The sequence below is a fragment of the Lycium ferocissimum genome, unplaced genomic scaffold, assembly GCF_029784015.1.
Source record: "Lycium ferocissimum isolate CSIRO_LF1 unplaced genomic scaffold, AGI_CSIRO_Lferr_CH_V1 ctg2145, whole genome shotgun sequence".
In the NCBI taxonomy this organism is placed as follows: domain Eukaryota; kingdom Viridiplantae; phylum Streptophyta; class Magnoliopsida; order Solanales; family Solanaceae; genus Lycium; species Lycium ferocissimum.
Window position 1 is genome coordinate 2,054 of NW_026719712.1, and position 16,753 is coordinate 18,806.

General features: G+C 36.1%; 1 long non-coding RNA gene across 1 annotated transcript; it reads left to right on the forward strand.

The window, feature by feature from the left end:
• The first annotated feature begins 225 nt into the window (after positions 1–225).
• Positions 226–1,622, forward strand: LOC132043124 (uncharacterized). The gene is made up of 2 exons (XR_009411671.1): positions 226–1,067; positions 1,196–1,622. It is a non-coding gene; the product is annotated as an uncharacterized LOC132043124 (long non-coding RNA).
• The last annotated feature ends 15,131 nt before the right edge of the window (positions 1,623–16,753 follow it).

A 16,753-nucleotide genomic window follows, 5' to 3' on the forward strand; every position in this document is an offset into this window, starting at 1 on the left:
ATTGAATGAACATCTAGATCTGCTGCTCCTGATTTTTCAAGTTTCTTCTCAGCATTCTTTGTTTCTGCGTGAATTATTTGCCCGGTATCATGGTGTGTATTAATCACTTCCAATGTTTTATCATCCACCTTGCTTATAGCACCAGAATTTCTCCTTCTTTCCCCGTGATCTTCTGCTTTTGCCTGTATCCTTTACTGCAACTCCTATCAAATCTCCTACTGTATCTTGCATTGTTGTTATGTTCTGTTTCCCTTGATTTTCTTCTTTTTGTTGTTGCATATGTGATGATGATTTCACCTCATCTGTCTCTTTTTGTTGATTCTCCTGAGTCTGCAGCTCCATCTCCTAAATGTCCTTCTCCTTTTGTGACTTTGTTGGAGAGCTTTTAGTTGATGTCTATTGCTTACCTTGTGAAATTGTGATACTTGATTTACCATCTGATTAACTTCTTCCTCATCCTCTTTCTCTTATTCTTTGTTGTTACTGCTACTTCTTTCCACCTTTATTTTATTGCATTGTCTGATTTTGTTTTAAACACTCCTCTTACTTGGACTGCTTTCTCTGCTCCTTTGTGATGTTTCTCCTTTGTGTTTACTATTAATCATTCCTTTGCTTTTTCTGTACTTATCTCCTTGTTATTGACTTGCTGCTAATAATTCTTTGCTCCATTTTGTGTTCTTTGTTGTTCTGCAGGATTGGCATCATCATGATTCCTAGTCTTTTCCTCTTCAGTATTGCCTAGGATGTCAACGTAATATGTGTCTCTACCTTGTCATCCTATTCATACTCTCATCTACTTTCCCCAGAATTATACCACTTGAATTCTTTATGTATTTGTTCTTTCTTCTTTGCATTCACTCTTGCTTGGCATGTACATTCCCAACTACCTTCCCATTGGTTAAGGTTCTTCTTTGATTAACAGTAGTACCAATCTCATTATTGTTATCAATCTCCTTACTTTGTTTTCTCATTTCCTCTATATATTATTTTTTCAGTCCTGGATGTAGTGCCCTGTACTCCTTTTCTTCATGCCCATGTAATTTGCAATGTTTGCAGTACTTAAAAAGGTAATTATATTTAATTTTTAACCACTTTGACTGCACTTTGCCTGTTACTTCATCTTCCTCTGATATGTGTATTCTCTGAGGGTGTTTTGCTAACAAATCTATCTCTACTTTTGCCTTTGCACAACTAGGTCTGGTTCTGCTTGCAGTGGCCAAGTCAATTGTCAAAGGCCTACCCATAGTTGATGTCATTGAGAAGACTGCCTGCCTCCCCTGTAAAGAAATTTGGAGGCAGATCTCGGAAGCATATCCATGCTACAGCTACAGAAGTTTCTTCATCTGGCTTAAATCAAGGGCTCCCAATTAATGGTCCCATCTGAAAATACCTAGATTGAACTTTGAATAAGCCAGTGTAGATAACATTTTAACATAGTCCTCCTGTAAAGATAATCTGACCAATATGTGTCTGTCTTCAATTAAGTCAATTGTGCATGAACCTTTAATGGTACACTGATCTGGGATGGCTTTCCGTAACTCCTTTATATCAATTATTTCATAAGAAAACTCATCCAAAATTGCATATTATAAGTTTTCCTGAATGATTAACTGTTTGACCTCCGGACAATTTCCAGGATACATGTGGTTCCCCATGTAGAAAAACCTCTAGTTTCATTTGTGTGTGAGGTAGGAAAAATATAAGAAACGGTTGTAGAGATAGGGTTTATCAAGTTATTTGGATGTATTGTTTGATGCAAAGAGAGCAGAACAACCACCGGTAGAGGCTGTCCACCGGTCGGATTGGCCATGAAGGCCATTGAAAATGCTTGTTTTTCGGTGGCTAGAATTTTAGGCTAGAGAGCGTTTTGGCTTATGGATATTTTACCAGGAAAATTATGGTTATTCTAAATTAATTGGTGTCGGTTTAGGTAAACTTCGGACAAAACTGTTTTTCTCCTTTTATTTTTCTTCATCATCTTCTGCTTTAACAGTTTTGCTCTGTGTTAATTAGCAGAGATTTCTTCGCTTATTGTATCATAAATTTCGGTAAATTTTTATTTATTGTTGGGTTAATTTCGGAGTGAAACCGAATAAATTAAATTGATGGTACTCATTTTGAAATGAAGGTACCATGAGTGAAACACCAAACTGAAATGAAGGTACCATGAGTGAAACACCAAACTAAAGTAAAACTTCAGTCATTAAAGATACCATGATGAAATGTCAAGCCAAATTCAAACTTCACTCATTGAGGATACCATGATGAAATGTCAAGCCAAAGTCAAACTTCACTCATTGAAGGTACCATGAGCGAAACACCTAGCCAAAGTCAAAGCCAAACTTCACATAGTTTGTTCAAACGCGAATACTGCAACACATCAATCATTGAAGTACATTTTCTTAAAGCAACTTCAGACATTAATAATGCAAATTTTAGACAAAAATTTCTGAAGTATTTGAGACTGTTAGGTCAAACATCAACAAAAAATGTCTTAACACTTTAGCCATTTTAAGTATCAGACAAAAATGTCCGAACAATTCATTTTTATATAGTTGAAGCGCATGCAGAAATGCATGAACATCTTGGTCATATGTGGATGCAGTTCAGTCATACCAACAGACACATCATTTTTGCAACTTCAATTCTATATGTCTTAAGTTATTTATGAGATGGGTAAAATTGCGAAAAAAATGATGGCTAAACTTCAGCTACAGCTTAAACAACGGTCCTAAAATTAGGTATTGGTGCTCTTCGACCTATAAAAATTCAAAAAATTGTAATACTTTCTGGGCTGTAATTTAACACAAGCACAACATGCCAACCTGGCAAGATTTCTGAATAATTTAACAAGATAGAAGGATAAACATTGTACTAAAGTTATGACACAACTATTATAACTCGTAAACAATTTAATATATGCAAGTTGTGACAATCTCGCAAGACGTGTGAACAATTTAACAACATAAGAGAATAAAGATTGTACTAAATTATGACGCACCTATCATAACTAGTGGCAAGACTTGTGAATAATTTAACAAGATAAAATAACAAAGATTGTACTAAATTTATGATAAGCATGTTATAACATATGAAAAATTTAACAGGATACGAGAATGAAGATTAGCTAAATTTATGCTCCATCCTCCGTAACTTGTTAGGAGTGTGATTTTTTCATTCGGATATGTAGCATTGAGATTATTTTTGTCAAAATTTTTAAACGGAGACAAATGTTAAACAACGAGCATTAAATATTCATTTTACATCAAATCACTACATGAAGTTTTAAGCATTGACTTATTTTGGTATTCGGTAAAGATAAACTATAAGGGCTCGTTTGATACGAGGGATAAGGGATAATTAATTTTGGAGTTAAATTTGGGATGAATTGATTCCATTTCTGGTTGGGATAAAATCCCAGGATAACTAATCATTGGATTAATTACCTCGGAATTATAGTGTTATTTTCATCCCACATTGAGAGTAAAATAACAATATCAAGATAACTAATCCCGCGATAACTTGTTCTCCAACCAAACGAGCCCTATCACTTAAAGGATTAAAACTACTGAGTTGATACTTAGGGACTATTTTAAACCTAGTCCAAGAAATTAAGCATCCAATTTTGTCATTTTCTCTGATTGTAACGAAACACAAGCCATAAGGTAAAGGAACCAAAGCAGGGGCATTTAATTATAGGTGTTGTTTTAGTTTTAAAATTGAAGGGAGGTGACTCAAGTTTTAATTATTGAGTAGAGGTGACAAAATTTGATTAGTGATTAAGGGGCTTTGAGCTTGCCCAATAGTTTCAATTTTGACACTTTGACCCTCAGTTTTATTTTTCTACTTTGCCCTCAAGTTTTATTTTTAACACTTTGACCCTAAACTTTACTTTTAACACTTTGCCCCAAAGTTTTATTTTTAACACTTTGACCCAACCACTATAAACCCTAAAATACCAAAATTGGGAAGGGAAAAAAAAGCTCCTCTTCAGCGCCGTTTTCTCCATTTTTGTTCTTCCCATCTCTTCGTCTTCTCTTCTTCGTGCTTCTCTCTTGGTCTTCTCTTCTTCTACTGCTGCTTTCTTTTTCTTCTTCTTCTTCTTCTTCTTCTTGGTCCGCATTTATTGCTGCTTTCTTCCTCTTCTTCTTCTTCATCTGCCATTGCTCAAGAAAAAATATCATCCAATTTTTTGACTGAATGTCATTGGTGTAGCACTGAGCATTACTTCATAAGTGTTTTCCGTCCATTGGTAAGTTAAACAATATTGTTTTGTTTCAATTGTTCATTTGGGTATAGTTGCCCTAGTTGCTGATTTTCCCAGATTTGTAGTTACAGTAGCAGTTGTAGTTGTTGCAACAAGTTCTAAAGCTGCTGTATAAGATCTTCTGAACTTCTTGCATCAGCTGTTGTAGTTTCTGCAAGAGTTGTTGATAAATTATGAAGTTAATTTACAATAGCATTTACTAATCGTTGCAACAATTACTAAAAATGTGAATAAATAATTAACAAGTTGTTATTGACATATTTATTTTATGCATCAACCGTGAAATATGTTGAGAGCTCTACTCTTTCCAACAACTGTTGTTCGAGTTACGTGTTGCAACAAGTATGATACTTGTCGCATCAAGTACGTTGCACCGTTGGACATATTTTACGCTTGTTGGATGAATCATAAAAGATCAAGGTGTCTCCAACAAATAAGTGAGCTGTTGCAACTAGTAACCTACTTGTTGCAATAAGTCTGTTGTTTGTTCCAACTAGTCACTTAGTTGTTGCATTTTGTTATGAAACAGACAACTGAAGTTGTCTCCAACAAGTTACCAAGTAGTTGGAACAAGTACCATACTTGTTGCAACAAGTACGTTAGTTGTTCCAACAAGTCAGATAGTTATTCCATTTTGATATGAGACAGAGACAAAAACTGAAGTTGTCTCCAACAAAGAAGAGAGCTGTTGCAACTAGTAACCTACTTGTTGCAACAAGTCAGTTATTTGTTCCAACAAGTCATTTAAAGTTGTGATTAATTTAACTAATTTGGATCCAAAATTACAAGGAAAAAACCACTCAATAATTAACTTAATCATAAATTTAAGTGGCCTTTGGGCTTGGGGTGGTCAATGTTGTCACCTAGAGTAATTTCAACACTTGACATTCAAGTGTTGTAATTACTAGAGTGACAACTTTGAACATCCAAGCTATGTCAAGTGTTGAAATTACTCTAGGTGATTACATTGACCACCCCAAGCCCAAAGGCCGCTCAAAATTTTGGTTAAGTTAACTAATTTGGGTCTAAAATTACAGAAAAAACCACTCAATTATGAACTTAATCATAAATTTAGGTGGGCTTGGGTGGTCAAAGTTGTCACCTAGAGTAATTTCAACACTTGAGATTCAAGTGTTGTAATTACTAGATGTGACAACTTTGAACATCTAGGCTCAAAGGCCGCTCAAAATTATGATTAAGTTAACTAATTTGGGTCCAAAATTCCAAAAAAAAAAAAAAAAATCACTCAATTATGAACTTAATCATATATTTAGGTGGGCTTTGGGCTTGGGGTGGTCAAAGTTGTCACCTAGAGTGATTTCAACACTTGACATTCAAGTGTTGTAATTACTAGATGTGACAACTTTGAACATCCAAGCTCAAAGGCCACCTAAAAATTGTGATTAAATTAACTAATTTGGGTCCAAAATTACAGAAAAAACCACTTAATAATTAACTTAATCATAAATTTAAGTGGGCTTTGACTTGGGCTGGTCAAAGTTGTCACCTTTAGTAATTTCAACACTTGACATTCAAGTGTTGTAATTACTAGATGTGACAACTTTGACCATCCAAGCTCAAAGCCCACTTAAATTTGTGATTAAGTTAATCAATTTGGGTCCAAAATTACCAAAAAAAAAAAAAAACAAATTAATAATTAACTTAATCATAAATTTAAGTGGGCTTTGACTTGGGCTGGTCATGACTGATTTTCTTAAAACAAAATATCTTCAGGCACCGTTAATGGGGGACTCAATAATAATAGGTGTTGATTGCCATGGTGAATGGATCGAGAAGAACAATCAATATATTTGCGATGGAAGGGTAGTCACATGTTAGAGACAATAGCGATGACTGTCCAAAGAAATGTTGAGTTTGATGATTTTGTGAACTTAATCATCACCTATTGTGAATTAACTTGTGAACCGAAAGACCTTGTCATCACTTACATGCATAGCTCTTTTGAAAACCAGAGGGTCTTGCCTTTTAAGATAACCGATCAGGGTCATTTGCATACTTATTTGAATGATGTAGCTAGGCCCATTTTAAGGGTATACGTGGTTGGAAGCCCGGTAGAGAACCATAATTTAGCTCAAGACCAACAAGATGTGTTAAATGATAAATTGGATGGGGTGGATATGGATATTCCAGATAATGGAAGTGGGGGTGAGCCGATTCCTATACCCGAACTTGCGAGTAATATATCGTGTGCTGCACAATCGTCACAGTCCAGCCATGTTCAAGATGATGAAACAAGTTTTTATAAAGGAATGTCATTCAATTTGTGCACTTTGTATTGCTTTAGATTTGTACATCCGGAGTGCAAGTGGTGGCTGAGGGATGTGAAGCTATTAAGTTCTAGTAAACCCGGAAGAAGGTGGACAAAGAGGAGGCGTGGAATCATTGCCAATGAGTAAAAATAAATGCTTCTTATGCAAAACAACTAGCCACAAAAAAACAACAAGTCCCAGTTGAAATGCTCCATAGTTGTAAATTGCATTGTGTTGTAATAATAGTTATCTGTTGGAACTTTATGACATTTTAATGTTATTCTTTCTTAGCATGGTAATTTACGTTCTTGGTGTTTGTGAACTTGATTTATATGATATGTTGATCGTGTTCAAATCACAAAAGTGTGTATTCTTGTTAATACATTGTTGTACGGTTTCCAACAAGTAATGAATTTGTTTCAACAGCTCTGTAACTTGTTGAGTTTTATCCAATAAGTAACAGGACTTGTTACAGCAACTAGTAATATGTTCCATTTTATCCAACAACTGATAGGCCTTGTTGCAGCAACTAGTAAGTTGTTGAACATATTACAAAAAATAGGAGTTTTTAAGAAGTATCAAATCTGTTGCAGCAACTAAGTTACATGTTGGGGTTTTTCCAACTAGTGAAGTGACTCAAGTTTTAATTATTGAGTAACTTGTTGTGTTTTATCCAACAAGTGATAAGGATTTGTTCAATCAACCATATTTAGTGATAAACAATGGATACTAAACAAGTGGAGTGACTTGTTACGTTAAAATGGGTAACTTGTTGTGTTTTATCCATATAAGAGGAATGACTTGTTCAACAACTTATTTCGAATTCTTTGCAATAGATATACATTTACGTGATAAACAATGGAAATAAAAAATGGGATACTACATTTTAAAGGTATCGCATTTAGTGATACTACATATTTAGTGATAAACAATGGAAAAGACCATATTTGTGATACGAAAGCTGAAATCGTTTTAAACAAAAATAAGGACTTGTCAACAACTTACTCGAAAATGCAGTATTTGCTTATCCAATAGAAAGGAATTAGCCATACTACACTTGTTAGTGATAAACTTGGTTCACCATATTTAGTGATAAACAAGGGAATCAACCATATTTAGTGACAAACAATGCAAATCAACCATATTTAGTGATCAATATATATACTTAATCAATTTGATGGTGTTTTGAGTCAGGATAGATGATCAACTAAGTCTACTACACACTAAATGGAGTGATCATTAGAGTGAATTGATGTGAACTATTTGATTCACCCATATTTAGTGATAAACAATAAAAAATCAACCATATTTAGGGATCAATATGTATACTTAATTAATTTGATGGTGTTTTGAGTCAGGATATATGATCAACTAAGTCCACTATGCACTAAATGGAGTGATCATTATAGTGAATTGATGTGAACTACTTGATTCACCTATATTTAGTGATAAACAATGGAAATCAACCATATTTAGGGATCAATATATATACTTAATCAATTTGATGGTGTTTTAAGTCAGGATAGATGATCAACTAAGTCCACTACGCATTAAATGTAGTGATCATTAAAGTGAATTAATGTGATTCACCCATATTTAGTGATAAATAATGGAAATCAACCATATTTAGCTATCAATATATATATATATATATATATATATATATATATATATATATATAATGGATTATGATCTATTCTAAGTAGTAATTCTTTAAAGATTAGTTACTTGTTAGAATGGATTTGACTTGTGAAGTACTTAGATTCAGTCAAATTTAGTGATAAATAAAGGAATTGTATGTTATTCAACATAAACAAATTAGTAACTTGTTTAAACAACTAATTACTTGTTGGAATGGATTAGTAACTTGTTAAAATAGATTAGTAATTTGTTACAATTTCTTCAACAACTGTATGATCTATTGCAATCATTTAAGCAACTTGTTTAAACAGATTAGTAATTTTTTTAAACAGATTAGTAATTTGTTGCAACAGATTAGTAATTTGTTGCAATCATTTAAGCATGACTTGTTTGCAATCATTAGTAACTTATTTAAACAGATTAACAACTCATTGGAACAGATTAGTAACTTGTTGAAACAGATTAGTAATTTGCTGCAACTTCTTCAACAATTGTATGATCTGTTGCAACAATTAGTAAGTAAGTTCATAAACATTATTCATAAATAATATAAAGGACAAAAAAAATCGTTAAATTGTTCATAAATAATAACAAGCTCCAAAAAAACTTAAGTAATAATTTATTAAACAACTAGGTCAGGGCTCCAAAACTTTATCTATCACACCCACTGCCCACCACCACTGCATCCTCGCCACTGAGTTATCTCACAATAGAGTCTCGGGCTTCATCATGTTAGTGTCGATAAGCAAGTGCTCAATAAAAGCAAGTGAATATGATCCACATGCCATCGCAGTTTCATTACGGGGGAGATTCTCCTTCCGCACAAATTCCCAAGCTTCGTTGAGCAGCTTTTCAGGCAAGTGTTCAAACATGCCACTTTGTGTCAGTAGCTTCGGTCATAATTCAATGACTGGCTAGATGTGGATAAAGAACTCATCATCTTGGATTTTTGGGAGGTTGCAGTCATAAACATTTATCACCCCCTCCTCAATTATGGATTCGAGGGTGACAAACTGTCTGACATTTATGTTCATGATAGTAAGCACCTTTTTGGCACCAACCCACTCGCGACCACCTCTGGCTGGTATAGTACCTCTACAATAAGCGATAACATCATCATCCTATATAAAATCATCAAGCATTTGCTTGAATGGAATAGCTTCCAGCTGTGTGCTTTCATCTGACAACTCTGTGTACCGCTTGAGCATGATATTGTAAAAGTTGAAATCTAAGATTATATTTGTGGAAGCATAGTGCTCAGTGAAAGTGCTTTGCGTCACATGCATTAGGAGCATAATTTCATCTACATACTGCATTAAAATTATAAGAAAGGTCAAACTTTATGAACAAGGTTACTTGCTATAACAAATAGATTGTTGCAACAAAAAGATACTTCATACTATTTTACACCTTAGACAACAACTCCAACAACTAAGTGAGTTGAACACTTGATTGCAACAACACACTTAGTTGTTGGATGCGGCTATTTCACCCAACTGCGTTATAAGCAATATCCAACAAATGAGTGAATTGTTGCAACAAGTTATATAGTTGCTTGTTGTAACAAATCTATAACTTGTTGCAACTAATACAACTAAAATAAGACTTGTTTCAACAAAAATAAGTGTTGGTTTCAAACTTACACCGGCCAGCCACCAATCTTCCATGCTTGTCATTATCTTGAAGTCATCGGCTTAAATTCATGCAATGAATACATCATACCCTTGCTCTTCTTGACATTGACGAATTTTTCAAGCTTTTTCAGTTTTTGATCATCTGCGTATGCTTGTACACATCTACCTTTTTAAGATCAACATCAGCAACTGCCTTGTGGGGTGTAGAAGATTTCCTTGACCTAACATCGGCAAGTGCCTTGGAAATTGCTTTTCCCTTCTTGCGAATGCGAATAGGAGTATAGGGTGAGGTCAGCTTCTTGGATGGATTGACACCCCTCTTGGATAACAAACTCTGTAAAGCAGAATTTGTGTCTTTTTGTGCCTTCACCAACTCCTCAACATTTTTTTATCAAATCATCCATTCGCCGCTTGCAAGAGGTGCATTCACAAGCACATTTAGATGTGCCAGCACCAACAAAGAAAAATCTACCACCAAATCCACCACAACTAACATCTCCACCAATTGGAGTTTGTCCACCAACATCACCACCAATTGGAGTTTTTGCACCAACAACACCACCAATTGGAGTTTGTCTACCAACATCAACATCATTATCTATTATTTTTTCACCGGTAATTTCTGTCGCAACATCATCAACAGTAGGTTGACCACCAGTAACACCACCACCACCACCAATATCTACCATGGTCCTAATTCATAAAATTTGACTGGTTCGTCACTCCAATGTCAATTCTAATTTCAACCCTCAATCATTTTATCAAGAATAGATTGTGGAAGGGCACAAAGGTACTAAGAATGGCATATCCAACTCTTATAAGTGTCGGGACTCTTCCACGGGTGCACAACCTACAATCTTGTGTTGCTCTTGGCAGTCAGCCATCTAAGCATTATTGGAAAAGACACTTCTGAAGGGTAGTCCTTCACTTGCTGCCGGAGGTGAGGAATGGCTTCAAATCAAGCCTAGAAAACATGATACCAGCAAAATCAGAATGATGATAGAAATACAAAAAATACAAGAAATTGACATTGCAAATACTTTACCATGAAAGCCCAAGGGAAGCCATATAGATTGGTGTCTTCCTTTGTTGGCTTAACCTCTCTCGATAAATAGTCAACGATCAACTTGAAGCTTTTCGGCCCCATCCACGGTTGTTGAATGCCTCATAGTCCTCCGCAAGTTTAAGCAAACCAAGTGGTATGTTGAGACTTGTATCTTTTGCCATAAGAACACAGTGCACAAACCAAACTAAACACAAGGACTGCTTATGCTTTTTTAACATGGTTTTGGACTGCAAATCTACAAGCAGCTTATCTCCTTTGTAGCTTTTTCCAACTAACTCCACCAAACCAGTTTCACTCTTATCTTTTCCACCCTTTCCTACTTTCTTGGCTTCTTTGGCTGTCTTGCTAGTCGGCACGGCTTATTCAATACTTGTTAGGAAGCTCACAGGGATGACATCTAAGGCTAGTAACTATGGAAAACTCTTTCAAGCCAAAGCAAACCTGCATGCCATATTAATTAATCCAAAGCTCATCCTTTGCATCCGAAAGAATCCCATGCTTCATAAGCCTATATACCATTGTCATTTGAAACCGTGCACCGGTCTCTTCAGGCAAATCCAAATACACCCCAAAACAGCTTTTCCTAAAGAAATCCTCCAACCCCTGCTTTTTAAGAATTAGCCTAAACTTATTAAAGTTCTTGCCCATGCCTGATATGACCGCAAGATTAACGGTCAAATCATTATTTTCATTCAACGGCATCCTCACGGCATACTTGTCAATACTGAAAACCTTGACGACCTCGTCAATGGAAGGTGTGTTATGATCTATGTCTAATCTACTAGAAGATTCTGCAATTAAATTGGCATTCACACTATTTCTTTTCTTTGTTCTTAATTCAGCTATGAACGTCGACAAGTGAACTGTATTTTCGGAAGCACTATCCTTTTCATCATCTTCATCCACTCCATCTCCTTCATCTACTCCATCAGCAGTTTCTTCACTTCTAGTTCTTCTTCACTTTGTTCATTTGTATCTACTTGCTTCTTGGCTCTTGTACTTCCTCTCTTTCGAGGATTGATTGTCGGTTGGCTATCAACTTCTTTCTCTTTCCTCTATATTTGCTGATTCAACAATAGATTTTGCTAAATCAGCAAGATTCTCTAATGATGATTGCACTCTAGCTTTTTTATTATCTCTATGACCCTCAGTTGATTTCTCAACTTTTCTTTTGGCTGGAGACATTTTATCTACACACAGGAGAAAAAAAAAAGCTTCAACTGATTAGTGCATCATTCAAAGTAAACAGATAATAAGAAGTGTAGCATTTGATCAAACAAAATACAACAAGTAACAGAATTCCTCAACAACTGAAGAATTTGTTGCAACAAATGATGTAACTGTTGCAACAAGTGAATAGGTTGTTGCAACAGATTCTTCAGTTGTTGAATAAGTGATTAAGTTGTTGGATGTCTTCTACAAACACAACCAAATAGCTGAAGCAATGTCCAACAGATTTGTAGTTGTTGCAACAGATTGTATACTTGTTGCAACAAGTGTATAACTTGTTGCAACAACTAAAAATCTGTTGGATATCTTCTACAAACAGAACCAAAAAACTGAAGCTATGTCCAAGGGATTTGTAGTTGTTGCAACAGATTGTATACTTGTTGCAACAAGTGTATAACTTGTTGCAACAATTACAAATCTGTTGGATATTTTTTACAAACAAAACCAAATAACTGAAGCTATGTCCAAAAGATTTGTAGTTGTTGCAAAAGATTGTATACTTGTCGCAACAAGTGTAGAACTTGTTGCAACAACTACAAATCTGTTGGACATCTTTTACAAATAGAACCAAATAACTGAAGCTATGTCCAACAGATTTGTAGTTGTTGCAACATATTATTTACTTATTGTCACAAGTGTAGAAATTGTTATAATAACTAAAAATTTGTTGGACATAGCTTCTATAAATAGAACCAGATAAATACTAGGATAAGAACAAAAAAAACCATCTGTTGGATATCTATTCCTAAACCCTGAACCATACCAGGACAACAACAGAAAAAGCCATCTATTTCACTACAAACACACAACAACAACAACAACAAGCTAGATTTTATCCAAGCTTTTCCTAAACACTGAACCAAACCAAAACAACAAGCATGTACTTCCAAGACAACAGCAAAACCATCTACTACAAACACATAACAACCTGGATTTTATCCAAGCTTTTCCTAAACCTTGAACCAAACCAAAACAGCAAGCATCTGCTTCCAAGACAACAACTGTCACGACCCAACCCCGTAGGCCGTGACTAATGTCCGAGTTGGACACTCGTACGCACTTAACACTCAAAATTAGCATACTACCACGCGTAAGTATACATAATCACATATGGTCTCAGATTGTCGCAGAATAGCAAACATATGTCATATTGTACAGAATCTCGTAACATACACAAAGGCGAGCCGACTAAGTACACGCGGGGTGGACCGCCCAAAAAACACATAACACACACACATATATACGTACAGACGTAACCATACCCACAGACATGTCCACAGACCTCTAAACAGAGTAACAAAATCATATGACGGGACAGGGCCCCGTCGTACCCCTGAATAAATATGTACATATGCATCGGAAAAGGGTATATATACCAAATATAGGCTCCGACGAAGGAGCGCTCTCAAAACGGCGAGTAGATGCCCTAGGCGGGTGGATCCTCAAGGCGGCGTCGGTACTGCGGGCATGAAACGCGGCCCCGAAGAAAGGGGTCGGTACGGAATATGCGAGTATGTAAAGCAGGAATACAGAGTCATGATAGCAAAGTACAAAAGTAGATATAGTATGCAAAATATCAGAATATTTGGTTAAAAACATAATGCATGCATAGGCTCTTAGAACGGTGGTCGCCGCCGTCGTCGTTGGCGCCACGCCACGGCATCACACCGAGAAGATTTCATATCTCCGTAACCCGACAAATCCCGTAACACATCATAGCCAGCCATAACGCCATAACACAACATCACACCAAACGGAACCGGCCCGGAGAGAGCTCGGTGAACCGTAACACAAACATCACACCGGAATGCATATCATAATGCGCACGAAGCATAACCGGCCCGGGATCGGTGAACGTGGTGATGACCATAAGCACGAGCAGAGTCGTGAGTAACTATATGCATAAAATCATATTCATAATTCATTAAACCAATAAGAAATCCATTTGCGGAAGTCGAAGAGAAAATAGCACTAAATTTTCTCAAAAACCACAAAGGACGAGCATAAAAGCCGCGGGCCCCACGAACGGGTGCCGGCCCCCATCCGAGCCCGACCACGGTAGTTAGGGGAGAGTTATGCCTTATGAGCTTACCTATTATGTTTTGGGGCGTTCCGAGCTCGTATGCAAAAGTTACGGACGTTTGAAGTTCGGGACCCTTCTGTAGTTAAAATTCTTCATAAAACCTTTGAAATTCAATCTTTTGAAATCATGAAAGTCTTGTTTTGGTCCCATTAAGGAGTAGATCTTAAGGAACGAATCGAGTACATACCTAAGCTCGGATTCTAAGAGTGGAATTACCCCAAGGCTCGGGTCATAGCCTAACATCACTAAGACATGCCAAGAAGAGAAAGAGATGCCTTACATACCTTATCCGCTCGCAAGCAAAGTCAACCTTCAAACTTGGTACGCCAAGATCTACATAAGGCCAAGTATATTAACATTAGCCATAAGTCTTTATGAACTCAATTCCGGACGAACATTAAATTCTCCGAAATTTCGAAGACTTCCCTTGTAAATACACCAACCCCGAGATTTATACTCGGCCAAATCAACAACAACCAAGCCAACAACCAAACTACAATATCAATTTATAATATATATTCCAACACATTTCAATTATGTTCAATTCAACTTCATGTATCCAAACTATCATCAATGCTTACATATACAAATAATAATCGAGGCCATTCAAATACGTCGTAAGAACATCCCAAGGGGTCCATATAATGTCCAAACAACTCAAACAACAAGTCAACTTACCGAAATCCATCAACTACATTAGGGACATCAACAACATATTTTCTTCCTTCACAATTCACAAATTACACCAACAAACCATGCTTAAACAACCTTATTCTTAAAAGTTCGAGAAACTACATTACGTCATATTAATCCTTAAAATCAAACCCACACAATTTTTGTTTCAACTAGGGATCATTAACCATCATTTTTATATCATATAACGCATGACGACGATAACCAAAACACCATATAATATCAACTCACCATGGTTGCTCGAAAGCGCCATACACATACAGCCCTCAACCTTCAAAATTTCATGATTTCTATCCATTCCAACACATCAAAACAACACACACAACAAGCTAAATACAATTAACTCATCACTAATAACATACTACACACATACACGGCCAAAGGGCCACTTCCACGGTTCAACTTCAACATTCCTATTTCCATGTTTTTCATTCATTTTCACATCCTACAATATCCACAAACCATGCATAACACATAAGAACAAAGATTGAACCATACCTTTCCTCTTCACTTCTCCACTTGGCTAGGCTTCTCTTTAGCAAGAGGAGTGCTTTGCAAGCTTCAACAATCACTCTATGTTGTTCCTTACCTTCTAATGAGTTGAATTGCTAGAGAAAACTACTTATTTTCCTCACTTTTTCTTGATGTTGCTCGGCTAGGGAGGGCGAGCCGAATGGTTGCTTCTCTCTTTCTCTCAAAGCTTCTTGTTTGCTCTTGCTTTTTCTTTCTTTCTCTTGAAGCTTCTATTAATACACATAATGGTCACATGGAAAATTAATAAAATTAGGGGCTTGGGCCAAGGCTTGGCCGGCCACCCCCTCACTTTGGGCCAACTTTGCTCTTCTTTTATTCTTTTGGCCCAATTGGTCATGGCCTCGTCTTAAAATTCCGAAATTAATTTCCGAAGTTCCCGATTTTGCCCCTCGCCTTTCCCGCTATTTCCACACTAATAGGTCATGAACAACACACACCTATGAAATAAAGTCAACATAGCCTTATTCCTTTCAAGCCTAGTTTATTTCGAATTTTTCCGAATAGGCAAAAACTCGGGATATAACAACAACAAAACCATCTACTACAGACACACAACCACACAAGCTAAACAAAATACACCAAATATATGTGCAATAATTATTTATCCTTTCTTTTCCTAAACCATACCATAACAGGACAACACCAACACCAACAACAGTATTTCACTACAAAATACACCAAATAGAGGTTTTTAAAGCAAGCAACCTCAGCAAATGTTTGCAACTGTCAAACAAGTGCTGAAGTTGCTGCAGCAACTTACTCATCTGTTGGAAAAAGTCAACAAGATTGCAAGCCATTTTTTCGAAATCCTAAGGAGAACAAGAACAAACCAATCACAAAAAACCATAATTTGACAACAACGTACACTATTTACAAATGCAAAAACCCCCCAACAAGTCAAACAAATACTCCAAATAAGGGTTTCTTAAACATGGAACAACAAAATAAACAACATTGAAGATAAACCCATGTTCTTTTTCTTCTTTTTCTACAACCAAAATCATCAATTTCTACCAAATAATTTTTGAAACAAGTGAAACAAAAACTTTACCTTGATATTGAAGAAGAAGGAGCAACAGCGGCACCAACAGACGAGAGAGACGTCTAAGTGAAGAAGAAGATGACAAGAAAAGAGGAGAGATGAGAGACGTCGAAGTGAAGAAGAAGATGAACAGTTTGCTTGGGAGTTTTGATTATGAAATATGGAAGAAGTGCGAAGGAATTGTGGGGAGGGAAAGGTTTGGATGTTTTGAATAATGGGTGGGTGTTCTAGTATAATGAGTGGGTGTTTTGAATTTTTTTGTATTTTGTAAAAGATTAAAAAGTTTGAAAAAT